This window comes from Aotus nancymaae, unplaced genomic scaffold, assembly GCF_030222135.1.
Source record: "Aotus nancymaae isolate 86718 unplaced genomic scaffold, 86718_ANA_hifiasm-v0.15.2.pri h1tg000059l, whole genome shotgun sequence".
Lineage (NCBI taxonomy): Eukaryota > Metazoa > Chordata > Mammalia > Primates > Aotidae > Aotus > Aotus nancymaae.
This window is the reverse complement of record NW_026988473.1, coordinates 70485083-70498087: the sequence shown is the minus strand read 5'-3', so window position 1 is coordinate 70498087 and position 13005 is coordinate 70485083.

Genomic DNA, 13005 nt, shown 5'->3' with positions numbered 1-13005 from the left:
GATTGCTGACTTCGAGGCAAATTCCAGTCTTGGTAGCAGTCCCCCAGCCCCAACTACAATCTGTAATTTTATTATCAGCTCTTTCATCCTCTGCCCAACCCTGCCCAATGATCTCCAAGCTTCAGGGAAATGAAGTTCACTCAGAGGTTTGGGTATTCTTGATTTAAGCGTCATGGCTATTAACCTTTGCATTTATTCTGATCCTTACCTGACAAGAGAAGAAAGGATGAGTTAGCCAATAAAATGGTTTTATGTAGTTATAGTTTTAAATAGTATACGTTGGTGCAAAAGTTACTGTGGTTTTCGCATTGTTGAATGCGGATACATTCTTCAAATTGTTGAAATGGAATACATTCTTAAATGTAGTTATGTTACGTATCATCTTAATGCACATTTCTCACTTTGTTTTTCTTTTTTGCTGACTTACTACTTGCTGTTATTTTATATTTACTTTAGACTATAAAAATGATGTGAGACAAAAAGCAAAATTGAACAATTTTCTTATTCAAGTTCAAAATGGGTCGTAAAGTAGCAGAGACAATTTGCAACATCAACAACACATTTGGCTCAAAAACTGCTGACAAAGGTACAGTGTAGTGGTGGTTCAAGAAGTTTTGCAAAGGAGAGGAGAGCCTTGAAGATGAGGAGCATAGTGGCCGGCCATCGGAAGTTGACAACAACCAGTTGAGAGCAATTATTGAAGCTGAACCTCTTATGATGACAGGAGAAGTTGCTGAAGAACTCAAAATCTACTGTTCTGTGGTTTGCCATTTGAAGCAGTTTGAAAAGGTGGAAAAAAAATCTCAGTAAGTATCCACTCATGTGTGCCTCATAAGCTGAGCAAAAAAAAAAAGTGTCATTTTGAAGCATCATGTCTTATTCTACGCAACAATGAACCATTTCTTGACCGGATTGTGATGTACAACAAAAGTGGATTTCATATGACAACCGGTGATGACCAGCTCAGTGGTTGGAACTAGAAGAAGCTTCAAAGCACTTCCCAAAGCCAAACTTGCACCATAAAAAGGTCATGGTCACTAGTTGGTGGTCTGCTGCCCATCTGATTCACTACAGCTTTCTGAATCCCGGCAAAACCATTATATTTGAGAAGTAAGCTCTGCAAATTGATGAGATGTGCCAAAAACTGAAACGCCTACAGCCACATTGGTCAACAGAAAGGGCTCAATTCTATTCCACAACAACGCCTGACTGCACGTCGCACAACCAATGCTTCAAAAGTTGAACAAAGCGGGCTACAATTGCCTCATCCATGATATTCACCTGACCTCTCACCAACCGACTACAACTTCTTCAACCATCCGGACAACTTTTTGCAGGGAAAACGCTTCCTCAACCAGCAGGATTTAGAAAATGCTTTCCAAGAGTTCGTCGAATCCTGAAGCATGGATTTTTACACTACAGGAATAAACAAACTTCTTACTTGTTGGCAAAAATGTGTTGATTGTAATGGTTCCTATATTGATTAATAAAGATGTGTTTGAGCTTAGTTATAATGATTTAAAATTCATGGTCCCAAACCGCAAATACTTTTGCACCAAATTACTTTTGCACTTTAAAAAAAAGTACTTATGGCATTGATATAGTTGGAGTCCATCTTAATATTAATGATCACTTATAATTGATCATGTGCCAGATACTTTCTACTCCGTATTGCATTTGACCAGATAACCATAAGCAGTAGTAACTTGAATCCCTCTTTTTACCGGCAAGAACCTGAGGCTCCAAACAGTTAAGTAACATTCTCTGTTCAGAATGTTGGAGAGAGGATGAAAATCCAGGACTCTCTATCCCAAATTCTTATACCATTAAGTTTCCCATGTTGTTTCTGTTAAGATGCTTTTAGATGCAAGTAATGGAAAAACCTCAATTCACTCTAGCTTAAAAAATAATAAGGAAATGAATAATCACACATATCAAGAAGCTCAAGGTCAGGGTGGCTGCAGGTGAGGGGCACTCAAGGGTCCCTCTCTGCTTCTCTTCTTGCCCTCTCTTCTGTATTGGCTCAGCCCTCAGGCTTGTGACAAGGTGGAGGAAGAAATAAGCAAACATCATATATAATTACATACAGGAGTCAATCAAATGGGGGCTGTTCTTAGGTCTCTTAGGAGCAACAAACTTATACCACTCCCCAGACCTGTCCTCTTATTGCAATGGCTGGAAGTCAATAGTCATAATACGTTCTTTGCTAAACCTGTTACTGACAAGGGAATGAAGTTACCTTAGTTAGCCTAAGGTAGGTAGTGTGGAATAATCAGAAGAGCTCTGGACTAGGGTTCAGAGATCTTGGGTTTTAGTCCTAGTTCTGTCATCTACTTAGTTACTGAAACTTGCTAATTGGGTAGCCTCTCTTAGACCTTACCTTTTCCTTATTGGAAAACAAGGCCAACAATTCCCGCCATACTGATCTCACCAGGTTGTTGTGAAACAGGAATGAAGTCATGTCTGTAGAAACGTTTTGTAGAGCATTACACACTACTTAAATGCATATTATTGCTTCTATTAACATGATTCAAAGAGAACTGTTGGTCGTGAGACACTTTTTCAATTAAACTCATCTGTAGTACTTAATCTCATCAAGATGATAGTTTAGAATTTGTATGAGTTTTGCCAAAAATTTACCTAAATTTTACTTTTATGCTGGCACATTTATAGCGTAAAATGGGGGGAAGTGTGAAATTTAGTTCTTAAAAAAGCCAATTTTCAAGCATTGGATGAACTTCAACAGAAAGTCTATAGATAAATTAGGATAGCTCAATAAGATTGGTTATTTATAAGTTATTTTAAAGTAGTCATTAAAAAGCAAGTTTCCTAAGAAGCTATTACAGCTTTCCTCATCCCTTCATTTATACCAACTCAATAAACAAGTAGGAAATATTACCATGGGAGGAGGGGATGGGATACACAAAAAAGTAAATCTGAAACAGACCCTGCTGAAAGGACAGTGGCTCTCCAGTAGTTAAAAACTCTAGAGATCAGACTAGATAAAGTATATCTACAAGTAGCTATAATAAAATGTAGGAAGAGAAGAGGAAGTAATAGCTCAGTAATGAAGGACAAAGGGCTGTAACTTCTCAGAGGGTGGAGACAAAATTTTCAGCTATGGTGTTCGGGAAGGCTTCATGGACAAAGTGTCACTTGAGTTAGAAGCTGGAAGATGTGGCTATGGAAATAACAAGTTCACCTGTCCCTGTATATCAAACTTGCTTCAAAAATTTGAATACCTAACTGTAAAGCATAATCCTTGAATATAAATTACACTGAGAAATACAGCAGAAAATAAAAGTTGGAAAGGTAGAGATTGCAGGTAGGATATAGAGGGGCTGGAATATCAGACTTAGGAATTTTGAGCTTTATTCAGTAGGCAATGGAAGTCAGCGGAAGCTTTTGGGCAGCGTGCCTTCATTATATCTGCACTTTATGAGGATGAATCGGGCAGCTTGTAGAAAGGTAGGTGCAAGGGGAGAAAGTGAAGTCTGAGAGACAAACTAAGAGTTTGCACATTCAAGCAAGACTTCATGAGAACCCAAACTAGATTATGGTCATTGAGATGGAGATGACATAATGGATATGTGATATTCTGGAGGGAGAAACTTTAGGTCTTGGTAATTGATATAAAATTGAGGTGGGGAAATGGGGACGTCAGGGACCTTTCATTAGGAAGTGATAAAAAAAGTCACCCAAAGTTGCCTGAATAAAGAAGTAAGTTTGGCTGGGTGCAGTGGCTCACGCCTGCAATCCCAGCACTTTGAGAGGCCAAGGCAGGCGGATCTTCTGAGGTCAGGAGTTCAAGACTAGCATGGCCAACATGTTGAAACCCCATCTCTACTAAAAATAAAAAAATTAGCAGGGCATGGTGGTGCATGTCTGTAATCCCAGCTACTAGGGGAGGCAGAGGCAGGAGAATTGCTTGAACCTGGGAGGTGGAGGTTGCAGTGAGCTGAGATTGTGCCATTGCACTCCAGCCTGGACGACAGAGGGAGACTCCATCTTAAGAAAAAAAAGTAAATTTACCTATTAACTTAACTGAAATATCCCCAAAATAGGTCTAGTCTCGGAACTGTTGGACTGCAGGGCTCAAGAAATGTCATCAGGATTTGGGCTCTCTATTGCTTAGTTTGTCTTCTGTGCTGGTTTTACTTTAAGGTAATCCCCAGAAGCTATTAACTTATATTTTCCAAGAATTAATCCAGCAGAAAAAAGTTTGTCTTCCCCATTAGTTCCAATAACTATCCTGAACCTGATTTCCATTGGCCAGGCAGGGTCACCTGCACATTCTTGAAGTAATCCCTCTGGCTATGAGAGATCATTGCTGATTGGCTTGGACTCATATCTGGTCCTCAATTTCTTATTCTTATTTTAATAATTTGCCCATGAAGATGGCCTAAGTATAGGCCACTATAAAATGCTGCCATATGACCAAGATCAGATGCCATTCTGATGAATTCTTCCTAACCAAAGACATGATTCAGAACAGTGACAGCCTCTTTTCATTCCATTTCATCAACTGTAATATTTTTAAAGGCAAGTTTCTTAAGGGCCTGGCACATGGCTAATCTTATAAAATGAATAAAATCAAAACTATTTCTAGGGCAATATTCAAATTGGATAGTACAAACCTATATAAATGCTAAAAATATTTCAAGTCTAGGAAAGGGGTATAGATTGTATGAGGGATGACAAAGGAGTAACTATTAACCTCAGACTTGAAGTAGCTTTACATCAGAACAATCCAGGCAGGGCATGGTGGTGCACACCTATAGTCCCAGCTACTCAGGAGGCCGAGGTGGGAGAATTATTTGCGCCCAGGAGTTCATAGCCTGTGCAGCATAGTGAGACCCCATTTCTACAAAATAAATAAAATGTCTTAAAAAGAACAACCTAGGCAAGGCACTGAATGCCAATCAGATGTTAACAAATCATTTGGATTTCATCTGAAATAAGGTAATGGCTTGAAAAATAACATGCACCATCTGCCTGATCTGAGTCTTCTCTTTATACAGCACTTGTGATGTCTAAAAAGTGTACTTAAATTAAAAGTTTACAAAGTGTTTTTGTGTATGAGGAAAGCTTATCCCTTCCAGAGAATACTATGAAAATTCCTCTGATAAAGAAAAGAATCATTCATTCTGAGAAGTGAATCTCTTGCCCTGGATCTGATGGGTGCACATCCCCATTTTCACATACTGGATTTGCTTTAAAGCCAGATACTCACGCCTGAGCTGCATGAAGGGAAAATGTTGAATCTCATTAGAAGACTTTTAAATTTAAGCTCTGTTTTATTAAAAAGAAAATGTCTACTTGAAAAAGTGTTTGACTTATGCCTGCAATCTCAGCACTTTGAGAGGCCGAGGTGGGCAGATCACTTGAGGTTGGGAGTCTGAGACCAGCCTGGCCCACATGGTGAAACCCCATCTCTACTAAAAATACAAAAATTAGCCAGGTGTGGTAGCACATGTCTGTAATCCCAGCTACTTGGGCGGCTAAGGCAGGAGAATCACTTGAACCTGCAAGGCTGAGATTGCAGTGAGTCGAGATTGCGCCACTGCACTCCAGCCTGGGTGACAGAGAGAGACTCAAACTCAAAATAATAATTTAAAAAAAGTGTTAAAAGCACAAATGCAGCTTGACTCAAGTTGTTACCAAAATCCACACTGCTGTGTGCATAGTTTTAAATACATGGCAGAGCCACTTCTTCAGTTTTCCAGCATGACTATCATCCTGCTGATGCAAACTGCTGTAACACATAACTTGGAATGAGATCAAAAGTTTGAAAATTAGAAAAGAATCTGGGTGGAACACTTGATTTTTGATTCTGCAAAAGCAGATGGGCATACTGGTCCAGCCAGAGCTGGTTGTCCCAATACAATACAATCAACAGGTCTTGTAATCAACAGTTCTCTGGAGGCTGCAGCCTTGCTGCAATATGTCAGCTGGATTTGCGAAGCCCAGGAGGCCTCTTGACCCTCATTAGACTCATAAAAATCATCCTGAAAAAACACAGATGTTAACAACAACACTGATGGAAGATCCAAGTTCGAAGGGAATCACTTTTTTCTCAATTATGCAACTTCCTAACTGGGCACTGGGAAGGTGGGGACAGGTGGAGGGGAAGGATGACAATTTTAGAGAGCTGTATTTCCTTCATTTATCTGAGTGCCCCAACCAAGATATAAAAAGGAGAGACCAGGGAAGAGAGTTTGCATTTGGTGATCTGCACCTACCATAGTGCCTGACATATAATTCATGCTCAATAATATTTTGTTGAATAAATAAATGAATGAATGATTGAACAAATCAATAGTGGGATGTGAAAAGTTCTCCCTGTGTTATGTTTCTGGGCATGAACTATAGTTGAATTCTCCATAGGACTACCAGATGCAGACTGCCATTTTTGTTACTGATTGGCTAGGAGGCAAAAAGTTATGCAGAAAGCTAACTCAGTTTACTCATCTTAAATCTGTACAGGGCCCAGATAACTCCTTTCCAAAGTTATTTTGAAATGTTTCCAACCTTTTTCCCACAGTAAACAAATTCTAGGGAAAGAATTCAGAGCCAAACACAGTAAACAAAAAAAAATTTCCATCCCTCTGTTGAATATAAAGCACTAAAAATACATGGATTGTTAGTAATTTAACATTAGAAAACTAGAGAAACTGTTTAAAGTCCAGGGCCCAAATGACTCCCCATTATTCCCCTTTCTATATCTATACTTGATAAACAGCTAGGCTCTAAAGGATTTGTAATACAGGAGGGAAAATATAGATGCAGCTTGGAACAGTCAAGCTGATTTCAGTGTTCTGATAATCTGCTGATGTGTGATTAAGCGTTCATCAAGATAACACCATCTCTTCTGTTCTCACCACTCAATATTTTAATTTTTGTAGAGGGTCAGGTTTCAACTTTCAGTTTTGTCATTAAGTCTGAGTATTAGGAATCAAATTTTGAGGAAAGGGAAAGTAGGAGGAAAAAAACAGAGGTAATTCAAGAATCCAAGTTTGTCTGATTCATAGTAAAAGACCCTAACTGGAGCATGGGAAAGAACATTCCAAAGCAAGTCTTGGGCTGTGTGTGTGTGTGTGTGTGTGTGTGTGTGTGTGAGAGAGAGAGAGAGAGAGAGAGAGACAGAGAGACAGAGAGAGAGACAGAGAACGAATGAATCTCTGACGGCCTTGATCCATTCTGGTTCAGATGGAACCCATAAGGAGGGACGCACATCCATTTTAAGCAGATGACTTACTGACTAAGGCCCATGAGGTCCCTCTGCGTTTGCTCTGAAAGCTTGTTTGCTTTAGCTGTTTAATAACCTGAGGCCCTCGCCTGACATTCACGGACTTTTGACTCCTCAAGGTCTCTCTTCAGGTGTTGGAAGTTGATGAGCTCTGCTTCTCGTGTATCCAAAAAGCCAGCTGGTGACTCAGTTGGCCTTCTTCACTCCCCACCCCAAGACCGATGCCACCTACTCTGTTTCTGGGGGTTTCCAGTGTCCAAGGAACTAGTATCTCTAATTCTCTCATCCTTGTCATCCTCAAAGATGCACACGTGAGTGGTTTCCACTTTGAGTTTCACTGCTCATTACTCCTGCAATTTTTCTCAGTGTTCAAGGGACCTGCATGAGAATTACTGGGGTGTTGTTTAAGGATGGTGTTTGTTTAAAGGTCTAAAAACTGTTCTGAAAATATTCTGTTTCTTGATCTAGGTGCTGGGTACACAGGTATATGTAATTTGTGAAGATTCAGTAAGGTATACACTTATGAGTACTTTTCTGTTTGTATATTATATTCTAGTAAAATGTTTCTTTCTTTTTTTTTTTTTTTAGGAGAGATGGGGTTTCACCATGTTGGCCAGGCTGGTATCAAACTCCTGACGTCAAGTGATCCACCTGCCTTGGCCTCCCAAAGTGCTGGAGTTACAGGCGTGAGCAATCCCGTAGGGCCTATAGTAAAATGTTTCTTAAAGCCACATGAGCCAGCTGATTTAGAAACTCAGCAGTTTCAGACCTGAGAATATGGCTTCTTACCAAACTCCTCAGGTGATTCAAGTTTAAGGACTTTTGCACGAAGTGGAAACATATAAAAGGTAAAGAATTTAGAAATACTAAAGAAACATTATACGAGTGCTTATTGTGGTGTTTCCGACCTCTTTCGTCTACTCATTCATGAGCACTTATGCTGTGAGTGCATTGTTTTAGGGCCCAGGATCACAAAAGTCCAGGTGATGGCGCAGGTCCCTGCCCTATTGCCACTGACCCCTGAGCTGACTTAGACAGCAGCCCTGCCCTGGAGAAACCCACTGCTCCCTGGGGGACATAATTGAGCTAACAGCGACAATGCAGGCTGGTTAGGTTTCTGGGAACCCACAAGGTGATCTGGGAGCCCTGGAGAGGGACTAGCCCCAACCCTCTTAGGTGGTGACTGCAGGTCCCACAGACTTCTGGCTTCTGCCTCTGTTCCTACAATGGTGCTCCCTGACTCACCTCTACCCATAAAGCCCCATGCTTCCTTTCCCTGTCCTCTAAGATGGCCCCGTCTCTCAGCACTCAGGATTATGGGACAGGCAGAGAGGAATAACAGACGTCAGGAGAAGCCTTGTGTTGTCATCTTTCAGAGCACAGGTTCCAGAGCCAAAGTCTTTTTGCTCCAATCCCAGCTCAGCTGCTTAGTAGCTATGGGAATGATCATTATAGTACCTAGCTAGGAGGATCATCTACGTGAGGGTGTGGTTATTGTGGAAATTAAGGACATTAATATTTAAGTAGTGCTTAGAATAATGCCTGTTACATAGTTAGTGCTGTATAAGTGTTAGCTGTTATTATAATTTAGGTTACCTTCAGATGTCCGTTGACTTCAAGTGGTAAATAATGTTCCTGAGAACTTTCAGACAGGGTGACATCTATCTCAGTGGGATCCTGCGGCCGCCTACTAGAATGATCCCCTTGAGATAATCCTTCCCAGTCTGTAAGTAGAGCAAATGAGCAAAAAACAAAACAGACAAAAAAACTCCATTCAAACAGAGCAAAAGCACAACGATTCAAATGAGAAAGAAGCAGAAAATGCTGGTCACAGCCTCTAAGGGGCTTTCCCCTAGGCTGCATCACCCTGCTGGGATGGAGGCAGCTTTCTCGCTTGCCTATCCACACAGCTATTAATGCTACTCGGGGAAATACTCATAGCAACAAGACATTGGAATCATGTGGTGCTTTTGCCCTAAAGCATCCAGTGGACTTGTCAGAAGACTATTTTCTTTTTTCCCCTCAACACCTGAAAGAAGTTCCTAGAATCATCTTCTGTTACTGAGGTGGAAATGGAAGCACATTCAGAACTGTTAAGTTATCGGCTCCAGGTCACAAAGGTAGTGGAGAGCGAAGTCAGGCCTTTCGCCATTAGCTCCCAACTCCAAGGAGAATGTGTGCAGTGAGAGAACCAAATAGGTGACCCTGGCAATGCATGAAGCCTGGCCTGTAGTGGTTCAGGACAGGGGCAGAGTGAGGGACCCAGAGGCAATATGGCATCCTGATTCAGCAGTTAGGATATAGACTGTGGAGCTGGACAAGTCTGGGTTTGGATCCTGGCTCTGTCAGTGTTATGAACTGAATATTTGTGTTCCTCCCACTCCCTGAATTAATTTTAAATCCCAAATCCCCAGTGTGGCTGTATTTGGAGATGGTGTCTTTAAGAAAGTAATTAGGGTTAAACTCTTTCTCTCGGCCTGTGCACACTGATCTTGAACTTTCCCCAGAACTGGGGAAAAAATAAATTTCTGTTGTTTAAGCCACTTAGTCCATGGAATTTTCTTATAGCAAGCCATTCTGACTAATACAATTTGCATCAGTTACGTGTCTCTGAGTAAATAACTTTTCTGAACCTCTGTTTCCTCATCTATCAAAATAAGATAACATAATAGTTATAATTCCTTGTAAGATGGTTATGGGAATTAAATGAGAGAAAAAGAACATAGCATGTAACATATATTTAAAAACTCATTTATGTATTTAACAGATGTTGACTGAGTACCTGTTTTCTTCCAAGCATTTTTCTGGATGCTGGAGATCCAGGAATGACCAAACGAAAGAAGGTCTCTGTTCTCAAGAAGCTCACAGTCTAGTTGGGAGACCTAGAACTCATAACCAAAGCCTTCAGTGAAAGAGGGAGGATGAGTGACTGGCATCTGGGAAGGTAGATATTTGACAGCTACAAGGTATTCTTGTAATCTCAAGGCATGAGCTTCAGTTTTTGAGAGAGAATGAAGGACAAATGGTTTAAAACAGTAATTAGAGCAAAAAAAAAAAAAAAAAATACCCCACATCCTAGCCCTTAGATACATTTGGTATAAGAGAGACCATAGCCTTGAGAAATTTTAGGGGAAGTAGTGGCCTTGGAGGATAACCAAGTTTCAACAAGGCCAGGAGAGGGAGTGATCAGAGCAATGAGGATCTACTGGAGTTTGTTGATCACATATCTAGCTCCAGAGGGCTCTAGTAAAAAGTTTGGGAGGAAAGGGAGGCATAAAGAACTGGACTGAATAATCCACACAGCACCAGCCTTGAACTTCTGTGAGCTCCTGAGATGACTTAATCACTTCTTCCTGGGTAGCTCAGTGCGACAGCACAGAGGGGCTATGACATGATCCCTTAGAGGTCATCCTGTTATCATTAAGTAGAATTTTCATCATATGGCTCATCTCCCTGCCTCTGCATAGCTAAATAAAGATTGTCTTATTTTTTAAAGTTATTGAAGAGAAAGTAATTTTGTAATTTATCTCAACAATGCATCCATTTCCTCATTTAACAATTGGTACCAAGAACAGTGCCTGACACACAGTAGGTGCTCAATAAGTGTTTTTTGAATTAATCAAAGAAATTCATACTATCAAGATATCCTTTTTATCTTCTTGAGTGTAGTCATGCTCTAATGCAAGTCCATTGTATGGCTTGACAAAATGGATCCTACAATTATTTTCCCATTTTGTGATTTCTGGTATCACAGATAAGCTGTTCTATGCAATCTTTGACTCAAATGTTGATTCTACTGTTATTTGATGGTGTTGTGTCTGTATCTTAGATTTCTTTAGCTAGATTGTGTTGCGTCTGTGTCTGTAGATTTTCTCAGCTGGATTTAAGTTCCCTTAAGTGTAGATACCAGTTTGCTGAATCTCTCTCCATGGTGTGTATCATAACGGAGGCATTGAGTCAATGCTTAGTAAGTACACTTTGAATAAATGAACACATTCGGTAACTCCTGAGAGAATACATACTTATTTGAAAGTTCATGTGTATATCTAGACAGCCATGGACATGTCCCATGAACCAACACCTAACACAACACCCAGCCTACCTAGGTACAAACTGTGGCCATGTCTCTTACTAGCTATGTGACCTTGGGCAATATCCTTAATATTTCTATATGTGAGTGCCATCATAAAATGATGACAATAAAGTTATCACAAATTTGTTGGGATGAATAAATTAACTTATGTCAAGTGCTTAGAATAATGCCTGGCACATAGTAAACACTCCAAAAAAGTTATTTTTGTTATTATTATTAAACATATAGTACAGGTCCATGGAACACTTTAATAAGTAATAATTAATTCACCAAAGTGGATTATCAGTAAGGAGCAATTGGCCTATTCAGTAGATTCTACTGTGACTAAACAGGCACAACCTGTACAAATAAAATTTGATTAAATAGTTCACTTTGTAGGTAATTAAAGCGGGATATCTGGGAAGTTAGTATAGAAGAAGCAATGCCCAGCCAGGCGCGGTGGCTCATGCCTGTAATCCCAGCACTTTGGGAGACTGAGGCAGGCAGATCACCTGAGATCAGGAGTTCTAGACCAGCCTGACCAACATGGAGAAACCCCATCTCTACTAAAAATACAAAATTAGCCGGGCATGGTGGCGCATGCCTGTAATCCCAGCTACTCAGGAGGCTAAGGCAGGAGAATCTCTTGAACCCGGGAGGCAGAGGTTGCAGTGAGCCAAGACGGTGCCATTGCACTCTAACCTGGGCAACGACAAGAGCGAAACTTCGTCTCAGAAGAAATAAATAAATAAAAATAAAAATCAATGTCCTCACTTTATGAAAAGGAGAAGCACAAGAAAATCTAGAAATCTATATTAAGGTACTCAGATACAGGGTCAGGAATTACTGAGAAATGAAGGAGTCAATAGTATGAGGTTTAGAGTTTGGGGGGAAATGTTTGCATATACAATTACAAAAATAGAAAATGCTGCATTAAGTCTAATTCTATAGAGAAAGGAATAGTAACCTAAACAAATAAAAATGCCATTGCACCAATTATTATTTGCTTTTGCTCACAGGGAACCCAAAATCCAGTAGTATGGATAATTAGGAGGTAGTAAAGACACTGTTGTAACTTTTGACGGGAAGCGCTTAGCAAATAAGAACTGTGCAGAATCAGCAGAGCTAGATGTATGTTCTCAGGGGTGTTGGAAGTGAGTATTTGCATTAACTTGTGTAAAGTAATGAAAAATGAAGACAGTTCTAGAGGACAGAATTAGGAAACTAATTTATATTCAAGGAGGAAGGTAGACCCTGTTTTATCTGATAATAAACTTAATGAAACAAGTATGAAGATAGTAAGAGACTTAAGAAAAAATACAACAAGCAAAATGCAATAAGGGTTTTTTTTTTTCAAAGAAAATGTATCAAACCAGAGAAGTTGCTTATAAAGTAGTAGGTCCCTAATGCATTTAATATACTCATTTTATAGTATTAGATATAAAGTCTTTAAGCTATTTCTAGGAACATTTTAATTTAAAAGTAACTTCCTTTGGTTTTCTGGGTGGTGGAATTAAATATGATTTTAAACTTATTTTGTTAACAATGTGTTATTTTTGAAATAAAAAATGAATGTTTACTTATGAAAAGTAACATTGACAATAACAAAAAACCCAACTGATGAAAAAATGGGCAAAGGACATACATAGACATTTCTCCAAAGAAGTTATACAAATGGCTAATA